At 43.5% G+C, this 18,851-nt stretch overlaps 1 long non-coding RNA gene across 1 annotated transcript; it reads left to right on the top strand.

The window, feature by feature from the left end:
• Positions 1-8,456: 8,456 nt before the first annotated feature.
• On the top strand, positions 8,457-9,339 carry LOC130378550 (uncharacterized). The gene is made up of 3 exons (XR_008894760.1): positions 8,457-8,580; positions 9,030-9,108; positions 9,228-9,339. It is a non-coding gene; the product is annotated as an uncharacterized LOC130378550 (long non-coding RNA).
• Positions 9,340-18,851: the final 9,512 nt, after the last annotated feature.

The raw sequence follows: 18,851 nt of genomic DNA, 5'->3' as shown, positions 1-18,851 counted from the left end.
TAATAATAACAATAATATATATTTTTAATTTTTTTTGCGACGAGGCAAAATACCGGACGTTTTTGGAATCCCTGCCGGACGCATTTTTTAGGTCTCGAAAAGAGGACATGTCCGGGAAAAAGAGGACGTCTGGTCACCCTAGCAAACAGGACACCGACGCGCAGCGAGGGTAATTGGTTCCCACTGAAGGGGCTTAAATTCGACCGGCGACGTTCTATACATTATCCCGCTTATTACACGGCTACGTGCCAAAACGAAAAAATGACTTCACATGGTGTGGCTTGTTACTATTCATTTGTTACTAGCATTCGTAGTGTTGATCAGCAGAGAAATAGTCCGCCAAAGACGTTGACGTCGCTTGGCACCCGGAGACGCTGGGGTTGAAAAGTTACCGGACTTCTTGAGGAGTGATACCAAAGACGTCATTATTGGCAAAAAGTCCTTTGTTTTCCTTGAAAGCGGTCAATTTATATCTAGCATTCACCGCAAAGTTGTGAAGAGCCCATGCAAGTGAACGGAGCGTTCCACTGCATTGAGAAGACCCGTGTAATAATCCATAATAATTAAATTAAAGTTATTTTTATTTATTTTTTTTAAAAGTGGTGGGTACAAAATGATTCTTGACGAAATCTGGTGGGGACGCGTCCCCAGCGTAATCGACGCCTATGTCCGAAACCCATTTAAAAGGTAGGGTAAGGGGTAAGGGGTTGGGCTAACATCCCCTTAAAATTTAGATTTTCGATGGGCACACTCAAAGAAACTGAGAACGCTCCAGGTGTGACTTGCTCCCACAATACCTTGCGAGAAAATGGGAAATCAAGAAAAGATGGCGGGCAAAAAGATGCAACAGGATTGAAAACCACAAATGTAAGTGTTTTGTATGTTAATAATCACGCCGGGGTCTACGCGGTAGCTCGGCCGCGGGCTCCGCAGCCCAGCCTCAGGCAGCCCACGGCTGGGCGGCCCGCGGTCGGGGAGCTGCCGGGCTCATGTGGTATGATATCTATATGTTCCTTGTTCTAGGGGGACTCCAGGTTGAAGATAAGCTTTAATTTCCTGCCAAGTAATCCAGTAATTTGTTTTAAAAATGCTTATTAGCCTGGAGTATGGTGAGTCAATGTGATGCCTTTTCTTTTTATAAACCTGTGTATTTTTTCATTTATTTTGGTAGAAATATCTATCAGTTATTATATATTGTACATAACATGTGGCCATAATCCAGTTCTACCATATAATTCCTACTTATTTGTTATGTTTTCTTTCAGGAGATCATTGAGGCCGCTGCCATTACAGAGCCCATCCCTCCACCAACTCAAGCACCTCTTCTGCATTGGTAGCACTAAAACCCCAAGCATTTCGAGTTGAGCATCCGCATCTGGCTCTAGCATGTCGCCATTTTCAAGACACACATTGTGGAGAAAGGCACAGGACGCAATATCCAGTCGGGCAAACGATGCCCGAACCTCCAGGGCTCGGAAAAGGGTTGACCTCAAATGGGTCTTCATCATTCCGAACAACCGTTCAATGATGCTGCGCCCCCTTGAATGGTAGTAGTTAAAACGCCCCTGTACCTCTCCACGAACGGGGTCCTTGTACAGGGTTATTAGGCAGATGGGCGTAATTAAACAGGGATAACCACCATCACCGTCAACGTCTAATGACATACGTCGACGACTAATGATAACGTCACAGATTAGGGACTAGCAATGACGTCACAGGGTAGGGTTGTCCCATCTGGTAGTTAAAGAAGGGTAGGGGTAGGGGGTTGGCTTAAAAGTTAGGGTTATGGTGAAGGTTGAGCAGTGAGGGGTTGGGTTGAGCAATGAGCAATGAATTCGGATTTAGCCCAAGTCGCCCATGCATCTGCAACCAAACATGTGTGTACTTTAACTCAAGCCCAAGTGCTTCAGGGTGTTTACAGGGTATTAGTGGCTACATGTTTCCTCAATTAAAATAAATACACTTTTCAATGGCAGTTGCGGGATATTGTGTATTTATCAACCACACCCAACATGTCATGCAGCTTTGTCTAGACAAGTCATCGGTGAGTAGTACTATCCTGCTGTCAAAGACATGGTTTTGATGCTTGCGTTTTTTTAAAACCACCAATATGGTATATATGTGTCTAGAATTTCTGCAGCAAGTGGTAAACCCAATGTGACCTCAAGTCAGCCGGTCTGCAAGTGGAATCCAGGATCAATGAGAATGCTTGTCTCGACCCACATACACAACGGCAACAGGTTGTCAAACTTAATACCTCTTTAAAACAGAGTTTAAGCTGTTTCTTATATAGCAAGTATAAAACCAAGATACCTATACAGTTTGCAGTCTAGTCCTGTTTTTGTCTAATGATATGTTTTTCCCTGTAAGCTAATTGAATTGTGAGTTTTGTTTTAAAACAATTGAATAAACTTTAGTGAAAGCTATACTGACCCTTTTTTCTAGACCATAGTGTTATGACAAACGATGCTGAACCCGAGAGCAGACGGAGACGATGTTGAATTGATGAAAAAGGGTTTATTGAACAAGGCGGGGGAGCAGGTAGTGGATGAGGTAGCCGGGGGGAGAGCGAGGCAGGCGAGCTGGAGTGAGGGATCTGGATAACTGCAGGCAGAGGAAAACAGAGTTGGGTTGTGGTCAAAAACAACAAGTGACCAGAGAGCGAGAGCGAGGTAACAAGAATTACTGGAGCCAGGCATGTATCATTACCACTGTAGTGCGTAGTACGATCTGGCACCGACAGCAGGGAATCCAAGGGTTTATGAAGGGGAGTTGATTGGAGATGAAGACCAGGTGACCATGATTGCAGATGAGGGCCAGGTGTGAGGTGAGACGGACAGGAGGAGTGGCAGACCCAGGAGGAGGAAAACACAGCAGACTGCTGTGACCACACAACAAGCACATGCAATGGCACACAAGCATGCAGAACCACAAATCATGTTGCACACAACAAGTGATTCTTACAGTGATAATGACTTGCAGATGCGTAACTCCTACAATGCACAAAGCAAAGTCCTAATGCTGCCTTCATGCCAGCAACACAAAGGCAAGGCAAGGCAAGGCAAGGCAACTTTATTTATATAGCACTTTTCATACACAAGGCAGACTCAAAGTGCTTCACATATAAACATTGTTATACAATACAATAAAATAATAGATAAGTAAAAGAAAACATATGCAAAGAAATGAGTAAAATAGAAAGTGCAATGTATTTAAGATCAGGGGCCGTATTCACAAAGGATCTTAGGGCTAAAAGTAGGTCTGAACAACCAATCACCGAACTGACCGCTTCTAAACTTGTGCACGAGAATTGACGTAATCCATAGCAATGGCGCGTCACTCTTAGTTCACTCTTTGTGATTTATCCTTAGTAAGAGTAGGTCTCAGCGGCTTTGTGAATAACTTTTAAGAAAAAACTCCTACGTAAAATGTTTTAGCGCGAGTTAGGAGCACTCCTAGCGGTAAGATAAAATGCTTTGTGAATACGGCCCCTGATCAACAGTCTCTCTGGTATCCGCGTCGGGACTCCAACCCGACCTAAAAGGAACTTGGTACTTTCTCTGGGACTCCAACCCGGATTCTAGTAACCCTTATCCTTTCTCTCTGGTATCAGATCATGTATCTTTCTGGTAAAAAATAGAAAATTTTATTGAAAGTCAAAAAGGCTTTTTAGTAAGTAAAATTGAAAGTGCAATGTATTTAAGAAAGTGAGAAAATTAAATTGAAAGTTATTGACTTCTATTGACTACAAAGAACAAGTCTAATCCTGCCATAAACGACAGAAACTAGAAGTCTAACTGTTCAAGCTCAGAGGAAAAAAAAGCTTTTCAAATAAGCACAGGTCAAATGATTCAGGTGATTTGCCTCCAGAAAAAAAGAAAATCCCTTTTTAATGAAAGAGAAGATTTTAATAATTGTAATGATCAACACAGAGATAAGAAACACTGCTATTTGAATCCTGATGGTCCAGTGGTCCAGTGGTATTTATAGTCCATATCAGCAGAGGCTTCTCCAGTGAGCAGAGGGAGGAAGATTCTCCTTACCATTGTTGAGAATAAAAAATGCAGATTGTCCAGACTACTGTAATGAATTAATGCCCTTAAATATGACTACTTTAATGCCTTGTATTGTTCGTTTCCCTGGGTAAAGGGATATTAGCACCCCCTATCGCCTATTGACAATTACTTCAGGGAGGACGTTCCTCCCTTAAAGGCCAGATTCCACTGGACACGTTACGGCAGCGTAAAGGCCTCCACACACCGGCGCCGCAGCGGCGCGTCAAAAAGTCTGCCCCCATTATTCCGGGTGTACTAGCCAGGCCCGGTACCAGAACAGAATGCCTTGGGGTGCATCTGAGATTACACCAGTACTATACTAAAACCAGCTACACAGCTTCAGTTCAGACTTCGCTATTTTACACACAGGCTTTTCCTACCATAGACAAGCACTTCTGCGTAGTTCTACTGACATGTTGGGACAACAAACAATTACTGTGCTTAAAAGATGGTATCATATCATGTCTTGTGATGTGGAGAACATTTCAGCTTCAACATTAGCTTATTGATATCTTAGATAGCTTTGAATATGAGATAGGTTTTTGATATGTGTGATGTGTGAGGTGTAAAAAAGAACAGAATTCTACACAAAAAAACAAACATGTGACTGCAATTCAAAAATAAAGTTTATTTTTTATTAATTGTGGCAGGATATTTGACATAACAAATAATTGTACATTGCCACTTAAAAATAAAACAGATTTTAGCTGAACAAGGAAAGAACACTTTCAGACTTTGAACTTTGAACAAAAAGTAATCAGTATAATACTAAGTTAACACGATTGTAAATAAATACAATAAAAAGAAATATGGGTTCTTATGAAAATAATACATTTAATACATGTATTGGATATCCAACGGATATATAACTGTTGCTGCCGAAGAAGTTCAAAGTCACCACCGTGCGCACCATAGATATACTATATGGGTGCGTGCATTTTGCACACGATGCCGGCCGGCGGCCAATCACAGCAGCGCTGATATAGAGCGACAACATTGCGACCTCGAGTGTGATATTGCTTTATACACGTTTTATACTAGTAAAATGTACTGTTAATAATAATAATTGACAATAGATTTTGATTTGTTTGTTTATTTAACGATATAAAATAATGAAATTGCTTCCGGCAACAAAAATAGATCCCCACTGTGTGGACTGTTGCCAAGCAACATATACACAAAACACCATACATAAATGCGGAGTGATTTTGTCAGTTTGGTGAACAGTCAGAATGATGTTGGATGCTGATATCTCAAAGGTATTTAATGGAAATTGTCACAGGTTTCATTACAATTTGTTTTGGGAGCAAGTATTTTATTATTTTTTATCATATTTATAAAAAAAAAATATGTATATATTATTATTTTTTTTTCAATTGAGGGTGCAAACTTTTTTTTTGGGGGTGCAATGCATGCTTATGCACCCCCGTAGAACCGGGCCTGGTACTAGCCCACACCGGCGCCGACTAGCTGCACGGCAGCGTTCCGCGCCGCGCCGCCCAACTACTCTTCGAGCCAATGTTCTATTCCCGAGCGCCGTCGCCGCCCCTGAAAAAGCGCTTTGTAAAAGCTGGTTTGTACATCCCGGGTCCCGTAGGCACCTCCATATCTACCCCTCACCACTGGATGTCGCCCTCTTTCGTTTGTGAGAAACAATTACGAGAATGGACGATGAGAGACTGGTCGTCGAGGTGGAAAAATATGTCGAATTGTATGACCAAAGTACCCGTCATTACAAAGACAACTCCAAAAAGGTCTTTGCCTGGCGAGCCATAGCTCTGGAGATTGGATCTTCAGGTGAGAAATCAACAATGGTGGACTAAATACCCAAACCATCAACCATAATGGGAAATAGACGAAATTAAGTCACATCACACCATGTAGGTAGTAACCAGATTAGCCTACTTGTAATATATATATTTTTATTTAAGGCAAGGCAACTTCATTCATATAGCACTTTTAATACATGAAGCAGACTCAAAGTGCTTCACAGAAACATTCTCATACAATAAAATAGATAAGTAAAAGAAAACACAGGCAAAGCTCAAAAATGAATTGTCATGTATTAACTGTCTCTCTGGTATCAGATCATGTATTAACTGTCTCTCTGGATTTAAGGAAAAATAACATTAAGTGTCTCGAGCACTCAAATCAAATACACTGGCTACTGAATCCAGCACAGCAATAACATCACTGTATTTATCCCGAGGTATATATATAAAAAAGTATATATATATATGCAAAAGAGTATACCAGAGAGGGATAATAACTAGATTATAGGTCATCATATAGGCTGCACCATATGGTTCTGCCATTGCACACTTGGCGAATTGAAATATTGGCGTGCCTCTCAGGATCTGCCCGGAGCTCCTGGACCAGATTGTGGCATACCCCCTGTTCTTGTCTCTGTTCATTGATGGGGTGCACCCAAACCCTTCGTCTTCTCCTTGCCCGCCTACAGCGCAGGAGAAGAAGGGCAGCCCCCCTCTGTCTGGCAACAGTTATTTATTCTGTTGAAATAAAAAAAACCTCAATAAAATGTAAAAGAGCTTGCTCAATTAAAATGGATAACTACTGGCTGCATACATGTAAATGTGTGGCTATGTTAAGGCTATATAGATGGATAGATAGATAGATAGATACTGTATTGGTCCCAATGGGGATCAATAAAGCCATCCAGGAGCTCAATACAATAAATACACACAATAACAATTGGCCTTAAAAGGTGACTGCACTTTATACTAAAAAGGCTTAATAGAAGGTCCTGCAGTTATTGAGATTGTTGATGCAGTAGATGAATAATGGCAAAATATAAAATAAATAAGAAGTGACAGTAAATTGCCCTACAAACCGAGTTGATCTGATGCTTGAAAACATACTTTCACTGCGCAGATTATACATTTTTCAAATTATTCAGCCAAAAAGATGGAAAATAAATAAACTAGGCTCCAATAGGCTACTCACCCATTGCGTTTCGTCTCTTTGCTGCGGTTGATTGACAGGTGACTTCCTGATTTTATACTGCAGCGCGGCCGTCGCGCCGCCTCCTGTTGGTGCTAGGGGCGTGCTTTTGACGCGCGTAAAATGCACGCTGCGCCGCTGCGGGGCCGGTGTGTGGAGGCCTTTACGGCTGCGGCACGCCGGCCGCGGTCACCGCAGCAGATAGGTTCCACTCTAATCAATGAGACCATTTCCACCGGGAGCGGCTGCGGAACGCCTCAGCAGCGTCCCGGGAGCGTCTCGCCACGCCGCAGTGCTATCATTCCATAGCTATTTTTGCCGCAGGCCGTTGCTGAACCGCTTCAATTTCAACAGAGCAGATCGAGCAGGGCAGGAAGTGAAAAAGTAAAAGCCATAGAGCATCCGGTCAATTTTAAAAATAAAACACAATACTCAGCTCATGTAGCCTATCACAACTTCACATCAACATTATTACGTCATGACAGGTGGCACCAGGTCAGCAGCCAATCAATCAAGGGGTCTCAGAAGGTCGGCAACATGGACGACGAGAGACTCATTGTCAAAGTTCAGCAACATGAAGTCATTTATGTACCAAATCATCCTTTTTATAAGGACAATGGCCGGAAGGAAAAAGCGTGGCATTTAATTGCAGTAGTTTTGGGAGTGGAAGGTACGGGTACATAAGGTTTAGAATTATCGCGTGATCTCGTGATCTCGCGTGAATACGGCTGGCTCGCAAGGCAGCGCTGCGCTGCCGTAACGCGCAGGGACGTGCACAGGGGGGTTGCTCAGGTTGCTTGGGCAACTGCCCATATGCCCCTCTTCGACTCACGTTGCCCTTCCGAGGAAAAAAAAATATATATATTATTTAATCATTTAATGGATGCAGAATTTCATGTAAGGCCTAGATAAAAAAAATCGCCACTCGAAACATTTCATAAAGTAAGCGTAGCCTCATTCAATTCCGTTCGGGCACTGAGAGTGAAAGTCAGTAGGGGGAGGGCAACCTCTGCCGCGCGGCAACAGCCGCTTTTGCCGCCTCCCCTCTGCCGCCCTTCACTCATTGAAATGAATGGAGGCGGCGAGTTGCCGCACGGCGTGTGAAAGCTGCTTTACGTAGAAGCAGCGCTGCACGCGACCGGAACACCGGCACCTGTGAGACGACTGCCTTGATGTTGTCGGAAAAGGTGAATTTGAGATGTATAACAAACAAACAATCATCATCACGTTTTATGAAATGAATTACAATCTTCATAAATCCAGGCTCAGTTTGCCACGTAACGTTTAGCCTAAATAATCAGACAGCTAGCTAGCTTGCAGACAAGCAAGCTAGCTCGTTATCACATAGTCTACACATTTCTTGGTAGCCAAACTAAGCTACATGTCTGCTGATAGTTAGTTTCTAACATTTCGTTTTAACAAGAAGAATAAATTATGGAAGTAATGCATCACATGAATTCTTTCATTCAAAATGGTTCATGCCTAAATCTTATCACTATTTTGGGTATTGTTTGTTATTGTTAAGTGAAGCCGAAATGCCCAGTGAAAAGAGGAGGATTCAGGAGTGTTACGTATTTTAAGAATCTAAGCTACCCACACATAGACCCAATGAAGACCAAACATATTAGCCGTAAATACCATACATAGCCACAAGGGGAGCCTTACTGAAGGCTGCAATAGATACTTTATCCACAGAGGGCAGCACCACAGACCAAGCGAGGAAAACCGAGGATTACGTCCCACCGGTTTTCTCCAAGTCTTCCGGTCCTCCGAGTCCATAAGAAAGCCTCCACATCGTGGAGACAGGTAGAACTCTCCAGGCAGCGCTAGGACATTCGTGGGTTAAAGTCTTAGACCAGCTAGGAGAACACTCTCGCACGTGCTAAGGCACATCTTCAATCTCTCTTAACTTCAGAGCATCAGTTTACCATACCGAAAATACTTTATACAAATAAAGTCTCTTTAAAGCTATTCCTTTGGATTCGACCCCTCTTTCCTTGAAGAACATAATAGGAGAGAGAGAGACAACTAAAGGAGGCAGCAAAGAGGAGCACATCACTACAGGGTTGGCTACGAAAAAGCCAAACAGCAGGTGGGACAGAGACTTTGCATAGTGATAAAAAATTATACTGTGTAGGCTAATTGATAAATTAATCAGACTCATATTTTAGCCTACTAATGGCAATTTTTCATAATTACATTACGTTTAAGATGAGGAGCAGTCACAAGCCTCCAGACACTCGGAAAATGTGGACCAGGAGGAGGCACATAGGGCAGGTAGGCCTAAGTGCTGATCACCATATATGAGAGGACCATGCTAGAAAGTACAGGGTTAAAGAGCTGCATGGGGGGGGGGGTGCCCTTATTTCAGGTCAGAGCAACTGCCCCTCAAAATTCCTGTGCACGTCCCTGGTAACGCGCCCGGTGGAAATGCAAGCAGGATAGAGTCGCAGCCGTACCGTGCCGCAGCCATAAAGGCCTCCACACACCGGCGCCGCAGCGCAGCGTCTCGTATTTTACGCGCGTCAAAAGCACGCCCCTAGCACCAACAGGAGGCGGCGCGACGGCCGCGCTGCAGTATAAAATCAGGAAGTCACCTGTCAATCAACCGCAGCAAAGACACGAAACGCAATGGGTGAGTAGCCTATTGTAGCCTAGTTTATTTATTTTCCATCTTTTTGGCTGAATAATTGGAAAAATGTAGGCTAATCTGCGCAGTGAAAGTATGTTTTCAAGCATCAGATCAACTTAGTTTGTTGGGCACTTTATCGTTTTATTTACTGTCATTTCTTATTTATTTTATATTTTGCAATTATTCATCTACTGCATCAACAATCTCAATAACTGCAGGACCTTCTATTAAAGGCACCCAGTGCAACTTTCGAGGCTTAAAAATAAACATTAAATTTCTAGCCTTTTTTACACGTCGTAAGTTTCAATAACTCCATACCATTACATACCGACATTTAAGCAGCAAAGATGAGACGTTGTTGTGTGGTGAGAACTGATACAAAATCGATAACAACAACAATGCCGCCATTTTCTTTATTTTTTGTAACCTACAATAAATAAAGCAGGCTTCCAGTCAATGGAAAAATGGCTTCTCCCCACCGGCGATTGTTGTTGTTTACGATTTTCTATCAGTTCTCGCCACACAACGACGTCTCATCTTTGCTCCTTGAATGTCGATATGTAATGGTATGGAGTTATTGAAACTTACTACGTGTAAAAAGACTTGAAATTGAATGTTTATTTTTCATTGAATGTTTACATAAAGTTGCACTGGGTGCCTTTAAGCCTTTTTAGTATATAGTGCAGTCACCTTTTAAGGCCAATTGTTATTGTGTGTATTTATTGTATTGAGCTCCTGGATGGCTTTATTGATCCCCATTGGGACCAATACAGTATCTATCTATCTATCCATCTATCTATCCTTAACATAGCCACACATTTACATGTATGCAGCCAGTAGTTATCCATTTTAATTGAGCAAGCTCTTTTACATTTTATTGAGTTTTTTTTATTTCAACAGAACAAATAACTGTTGCCAGACAGAGGGGGGCTGCCCTTCTTCTCCTGCAAGGAGCAAGGAGAAGACGAAGGGTTTGGGTGCACCCCATCAATGAACGGAGACAAGAACAGGGGGTATGCCACAATCTGGTCCAGGAGCTCCGTGCAGATCCTGAGAGGCACGCCAATATTTCAATTCGCTACTAAGTGTGCAATGGCAGAACCATATGGTGCAGCCTATATGATGACCTATAATCTAGTTATTATCCCTCTCTGGTATACTCTTTTGCATATATATACTTTTTTTTTATCCCTCGGGATAAATACAGTGATGTTATTGCTGTGCTGGATTCAGTAGCCAGTGTATTTTATTTGAGTGCTCGAGACACTTAATGTTATTTTTCCCTAAATCCAGAGAGACAGTTAATACATGATCTGATACCAGAGAGACAGTTAATACATGACAATGCATTTTTGAGCTTTGCCTGTGTTTCCTTTTACTTATCTATTTTATTGTATGAGAATGTTTCTATGAAGCACTTTGAGTCTGCTTCATGTATTAAAAGTGCTATATGAATGAAGTTGCCTTGCCTTAAATAAAAAAATATATATTACAAGTAATCTGGTTTCTACCTACATGGTGTGATTATATGTGACTTGATTTCGTCTATTTCCCATTATGGTTGATGGTTTGGGTATTTAGTCCACCATTGTTGATTTCTCACCTGAAGATCCAATCTCCAGAGCTATGGCTCGCCAGGCAAAGACCTTTTTGGAGTTGTCTTTGTAATGACGGGTACTTTGGTCATACAATTCGACATATTTTATCACCTCGACGACCAGTCTCTCATCGTCCATTCTCGTAATTGTTTCTCACAAACGAAAGAGGGCGACATCCAGTGGTGAGGGGTAGATATGGAGGTGCCTACGGGACCCGGGATGTACAAACCAGCTTTTACAAAGCGCTTTTTCAGGGGCGGCGACGCTCGGGAATAGAACATTGTCTCGAAGAGTAGTTGGGCGGCGCGGCGCGGAACGCTGCCGCGCGGCTAGTCGGCGCCGGTGTGTGCTAGTACACCCGGAATAATGGGGGCAGAGTTTTTGACGCGACGCTGCGGCGCCGGTGTGTGGAGGCCTTAACGCGGCCTTAACGCGTGCGGTGGGATCCCGGCGTAAGGCCCGATTCCACTGGACACGTTACGGCAGCGTTACGGCTGCGGCACTTTTTGGCCGCTGTCACCGCAGCAGATAGGTTCCACTCTAATCAATGAGACCATTTCCACCGGGCGCGGCTGCGGAACGTCTCAGCAGCGTCCCGGGAGCGTCTCGCCACGCCGCAGTGCTATCATTCCGTAGCATTTCTATTTTTGCCGCAAGCCGTTGCTGAACCGCGTCAATTTCAACAGAGCAGATCGAGCAGGGCAGGAAGTGAAAAAATAAAACCCATAGAGCATCCGGTCAATTTTCTAAATAAAACACAATATTCATATACTCAATACTCAAATAGCTCATGTAGCCTATCACAACTTCACGTCAACATTATTACGTCATGACCAGTGGCACCAGGTCAGCAGTCAATCAATCAAAGGGCCTCAGAGGGTCGGCAACATGGATGACGAGAGACTCATTGTCAAAGTTCCACAACATGAATTCATTTATGTACCAAATCATCCTTTTTATGAGGACAATGGCTGGATGGACAAAGCGTGGCATTTAATTACAGTAGTTTTGGGAGTGGAAGGTGAGTAGGCTACATTAGGTTTAGGATTATCGCGTGATCTCGTGTGAATACAGCTGCCGCTCCGCTGCCGTAACGCGCCCGGTGGAAATGCACGCAGGGCAGAAGTCGCAGCCGTTCCGTGCCGCAGCCGTAACGCGGCCGTAACGTGTCCGGTGGAATCCCGGCGTAAGCCTCCATTGACTCCATGATTTACTCCCATTCATTTCCCGAAAGTGTTGGTGGCCGGTGAATAACATGGGGTTCAATGGGAGAGAGGAGGAAAGTCCTAAGGGATGTGAGTAGCTAAGGGATCTAGATCCCGCCTACATCTATTCAGGATTAGGGTTGAGCCCTGGCTGCGCTATGAACAAATAAGCAGGAGCCCTGGCTGTGGAGCAGCCCGGAGGGAGTGGTTATCCCCTCACGTTTAGGCTACGAGAACCAACAAACCTGCTCAGTCGTATGCCTCGTTACCACCGAGCGGTGCGCTACTGGTCGTTGCAGTACAGTGCAGCTCTGTTCGCTTATATTGACGAACAGAGCAACGTTTCCATTGCCCGTGGCCGGGCTGCCCGCGGCCAAACTGCGGAGCACGCGAGAAGGATTGAATTGATCTATAAATGAAGTTCCTCAATCTTAATTGTCTTAACACCATGACCAACATTCTGAAACACCCATTAACATCCACATTTGCCTCAAACAATGTTAGGCTTACAGCCCACGTATACTCCACTCTCTGCTGTCCAACCTGGTTAATGGAAACACAAAGTGAGAAACACACATTAATGTCCCCATTCCCCCTGCCAAACCCCCAAGGGGCCGTTTCACACACTGCTATGCGGTGTGTTTGTGTGTCCAACGAGAAGAAATAACTCCTCACTTCCCTAATGAGCATGGAGGAATAGAAGCTGTGGATCAATCTACTCCCACACACTGTAAATCACACACACCTGGAGTGAGGAGGAGACAGGGAGGGCCAAACCTCCAGCTCTCCACTTTATTCTTCTGTGGGGCCACCAGCACTGAACCCCACCCTGGGCCCTGTTAGGGCTTCAGATTGGAACCAGGACTAGTGTTTATGAGAGGAGATGGAAAGCCGTCTAATAAGGCTACACAGGTGGTCCACTTTGGTGGTCAACCCGTTTAACACATTTACGTTTTCCCATCATCCCCATAGAAGATATAAATCATAGGTAGATACTAAGAATTGTCTAATTACAATGGCTAAAATGAGATCAACACACTGTGTTACTTAATATATGGTTTACGAAGGTTTCATGGATTGTTTTCTTCTTTTTAAAATACAGCGACCGAGCATCGAATTGTTAGTTGTTCTGCTGACTCAGCAGGTAGGCATGTTTGGGGGCATAGGAAAAACAAGATTCCAACAACCGCGGCCCTCATTAGAGCAGTGGCTGTAGCGCAGGCAACCCACAACAGGAAACCCAGGATTAATCCCACAACAAACCTTAGGCAGCAGGGGAAGTGACGCCTACTTCATCCCTTCACGCCCCCCCCCCCCCCCCCCCCCCCATCATTCTCCCTCACACACACACACACACACACACACACACACACACACACACACACACACACACACACACACACACACACACAAACACACACTAAGATTGTCCCGGACTCAGTCACACCTCACCCCCTAATTTCCACCAGACGTGGGCTGTCCCGTCCATCCCTCCCGGCTATGAGGGCACTGTGGGAAGTGCAGAGTGGTGAGAATCATGGCGACTTGTTTATGAGCACTCAGAGCAGTGGGCGACATTTTTAAGAGAGTGGTGGCACAGGTAATTCATTAAGAAGGGACCCTCTCCGGAGGAAATGAAACTCCTTTCAGTTGGGTGTAGAGTCAGTCCATGTGGAATGTTGTAGAAAGAGCCATGATGTTTACGCCATGTCATGTGAATGTCATGTTTCAACTACAGATTAATCATGCAGCCGCTATGCTTAAACGCAACTCGAAGAACGCTAAGATTTTGGAAAAGACATCACTGACTCATGATTCCCATTGTTGTGCACTGTCACCATGTCCAGCGCACTATCAACCATAAATACTTATTTTTGTTCAGCGTAGCAGCGCTGTACCTGGCCTAGCACTAGAACAGGAGTGCTGACATCTTAAGGAAATGTAATTAGGCTGAAAAGGTGCAAAGGGCACCAGTTACTACATCCCAAATGTATTACTTCCGTACCGATAGAGGTGGTGAATCAGATATTGTTCTAAATGAGGCCCAAGTGAAGGGGCACACAGTCCTATTGTTGTTGCACAGTGGTACTACTACTACTAGGCTTCAGAGCTCTGACACGTCAGGACTTTACAACAGCACTGAGAAGTAAACACAGCACTCTCTCGACATCTGTTCCTTGCAGGCCGGGAACCGTAGCAACAATGTCAAATATCGGAGGGATTTTTTTATGCCACACAAGACAACCCTGCCATTCAAGAGATGGAGAATAATGAAAACATGGCTGAATGCTTACAATGGGATTTGAAAACAGTACTTCCAGCGATCATATTGGGGCTTCAAATGAAAGGTTAAGCTAGTAAGGAGGTTAGATTACATTTATCAACTTTTAAATATTTTCAAGTAGGCCAACAACGAGGTGTATAATAACGGCTCATTTTGTTTTGTTATACGACCAAATATATGTGATTGTACACATCTCCCCGTCCATACTGCCTTTGTTCATGGGTGGCATATAACACATGATTACTACATAATAAATATATTTGTGAACCATCATCCTTTAAATCAAATGATAATAATAATTACAACTCACTGAGATGAATTGACAGTAACAACCATGTGTGATAAATGTGCTGTAAAGTTTCCTAGTTGAGTCTTACTAAACCTCACTGCTGTGGTTCTGATCCAGTTCACAGTAAGGCAGTGCCCCCTGCTGTCTGAACACCAAACCAGCAGGCGTCAGGGGGGAAGACATGCAGAAAGAATGTGCTGTGCAGTTTTCCAGGCGCCTAATTATAAAGCAGAATGTGTTTTAACCAGCCGGCCACCAGATGAGGAGGAAGAGAGGCCAAATCTATCACCCTCTCTGTTATTAGGCTTCACAGGCACTTGGCAGGACATGCCAGATTTCTCACTTCTGACTCCAAGCGGGCACAGACCGAGGAGAGGTGGAAGGGGGGCATACCTTTTTTTCACTGTAGTCCAAATAATTGCCTCATTATTCCCCAATAAGTCATTCAGAGTTTTTTTCCCCATGGCCTCACACCTCGGACACATGCATGACACACAACCAGAGTGGGGAGGAAATTGAAACAAGTCCAGCAACAAACTAGAACAGCAGAGAAGAAGCTGCACGCGTCAACTTTAATTAGAACTGGAGAGAAATTGAATGGCTTCAGCAGCATAGTGAAAATCTGCCTTCAATCATGTTTGTGTTATGAGTTATAACATATAGTAAAAGGTGGAATTCATAATTGCAACCCAGCTTGGATTGCAATTGTGAATCATTGAAAATACAAGCGCACTGAGAGAATGGGGGGGAGCTGCAGATTATGAAAACTAGAGTTGTCGCGCACGCGTTGCGCGCGCTCAACCTCTTTGTAATTAAACCCATAGCAATCATGTGGAGACCCCAGTCGATAATGTAACAAATTTCTGAGCACATAATACAATAACATTTTGCCGATAATGTTACAATGTATAACATTCGTTCACCACAAATGACTCTTAAAAGCAGTGCCAACATTCAAATATTTTTTAACCATTCAGCGAACAAAAGGCAACAGGCTGATTATCATTTATGCCGCGTTTCCACTGCAGGGTGCGGTACGGTTCGGTTCGCCTCAGTCCGGTAGGGAGGGGGCGGTATAGCCCAGCTCAGTTCCGAGGTCGCGTTTCCACCGCCGACAGTACCCTTTATGGTAGGCCGGATGTCGATCGCCGCGGCAGCTATGTAAACATCGTAAACAACGTCTTCCTCCCCAAGAATGCAGAGGAACGTCTCCACCTCCTTGTTCGCCCAAGCAAGCGTTTTACGCGACATGTTCATTGTAAAGAATAATACCTCGAGGCTACTGTTTGTTTGTTTTTATCCCCACGTCGCCCGGAAGTGACGGTTCTGTCTACCAATCAACGGAGGGGGTATGTAGCTCGAATTTTCCGGCACCCTTTCAGGAGTACTGAAGACGAGGGAAAAAACGAGCATGGCTCAGTCCGGGTCACGTCCACTTTTGGCAGTGGAAACGCAATCCATACCGCACCTTTGCGAACCGAACCGTACCGCACCCTGCAGTGGAAACGCGCCATTAGGGGGCCACTCAATGACAAGCAGAAGCGTCATCAAAATGCCCACTGAAGTGGTGTGAGAAATACCGACTTTCTATTCCTCATTCACAGGTAATTTACATTTCCTACGGAGAAAATACTACCTCAGGGTAGGGCTGCTCGATTTTTGAATAAATGAGAATCACGATTTTTTTGGGTCAAGATTGAAATCACGATTCTTCAAACGATTCTTTTTGAGTTTGAAAATAAAATGCATTTATTCTGCATTTCAAAAAAAACAACACAGTAACTGAGTTTTAAATTTTTTAAAGGGGACATATTATGAAAACAGCACTTTTCCTGGGATTTGGGGTGTTGTTGTGGGTAGATGGTGCTCCCACACGCATACAAACTTTGAAATAAGTCTGTACATGATTTTTTGAGTGAGATACGCATTTCTGGAAGCAGCCCACCCCCAGCTACCAAACGAGCCAGTCAGTTTCGGTGCCCCCTCCCAGAGTGGTAGATATAACAGAGTAGCGACACTTCCATTGGACTCCGTTGTAGCGCCTACTTCCGGGGTATGGAGCCTTGAATAGTTCCAAACAACCATTTTACGGCGTAGGAGATCATTAATTTCCATTGCTGGCCGTTGAGTAACTTCTGAGGTAAATTGATTAAATAGCTACCTCTTTTGAATGGTCAACTGTCTATATTGTATCAGAGGCCCTTTATGATGCATATACTGATATTTATTTGTAAATGCACAGCGTAATTATATAGCCTATATATTTATCTAGACGACCGATTGCCTGCTAGTTTGTTAGCTCAACTTCACCACCTGTGAAGGTATCTCCAGGGGTAAATTGATTAAATAGCTACCTCTTTTGAATTGTCAACTGTCTATTGTATTAGAAGTCCTTTATGATGCATATACTGGTAATTATTTGAATATGCACAGCGTAATTAGGGGTCCAAGCCAACAGGTTGGATCCCTATTGTTTTTGTAAGGATTTTTCTTATTAGGGGTCCAAGCCAACAGGTTGGATCCCTATTGTTTTTGTAAGGATTATTATTATTAGGGGTCCAAGCCAACAGGTTGGATCCCTATTGTTTTTGTAGGGATTTTTCTTATTATTAGGGGTCCAAGCCAACAGGTTGGATCCCTATTGTTTTTGTAAGGATTATTATTATTAGGGTCCAAGCAACAGGTTGGATCCCTATTGTTTTTGTAAGGATTATTCCTATTATTATTATTATTAGGGGTCCAAGCCACAGGTTGGATCCCTATTGTTTTTGTAATGATTTTTAGGGGTCCCAAGCCAACAGGTTGGATCCCTATTGTTTTTGTAAGGATTTTTATTATTAGGGGTCCAAGCCAACAGGTTGGATCCCTATTGTTTTTGTAATGATTTTTAGGGGTCCAAGCCAACAGGTTGGATCCCTATGTTTTTGTAAGGATTTTTTTATTATTATTATTATTAGAGGGGTTCCAAGGCCAACAGGTTGATCCCTATTGTTTTTGTGAATTAGGGGTCGCAAGCCAACAGGTTGGATCCCTATTGTTTTGTAAGGATTTTTTTATTAGACTTAAAAAAATCCTAAGCCAAAAAGTTTACCACAGCCCAGACCCGTAAATGGTGCCGGGACATGGCCAATTTGTGCTATTTACTATATCCAGGTCCTGGAAGACAATTCAGCCGACAAAAATCCAGACACAGCCGGAGACACTGAGGTGGCGCTAATACCAAGAATACGCTTTTGGGTGGGGGCATAACTCCCACACCGAACCTCCCACAGTCAAAACTGTACCCACGAATATGCACTGGAGTCTGCTGCATCTTTTGCCATAGGCCACGCCCATTTGCGTCTTATCATTTTTTTTCGCAATATCGCGAAAAACCGAAAACTGTTTTTCCCCTACTCCTCCCACATTCTTGACCAATCGACACCAAACTTTGCATCACGACATCTTCAGACGCACGTCAAAGAAATTATCGGACACTTTTTTGATCCGACCTCGTGACCGAAACGGGAGCGTTTTGAATATTGTTTCTGAGCTAAATTAGACGTGGAAAATCAAAAAATCCAGAAAAATCCAAAGTAGACCTCGGAACGAGTTCCAAATTTTACAGACATGTTGGTGCTAACCTTAATGCCGTTCGATAAAATTTTCGGAATATTTCGCCATTAGGGGGCGCAATAAACGAGGAAATTGTATATCTCCTATTGGCCAAAGGAATGTTCTTCAAACTCAAAGGAAACCATCAAGGGCAAACCTGATCTATATAAAAAATGGCCAAGATTATTAATGTGGGCGGAGTTTTTGGCAAAGGAAATTGTCTTTGGAAAATT

This window comes from Gadus chalcogrammus, unplaced genomic scaffold (assembly GCF_026213295.1).
Source record: "Gadus chalcogrammus isolate NIFS_2021 unplaced genomic scaffold, NIFS_Gcha_1.0 GACHA087, whole genome shotgun sequence".
In the NCBI taxonomy this organism is placed as follows: domain Eukaryota; kingdom Metazoa; phylum Chordata; class Actinopteri; order Gadiformes; family Gadidae; genus Gadus; species Gadus chalcogrammus.
This window is presented reverse-complemented; position numbering and strand designations above follow the sequence as displayed.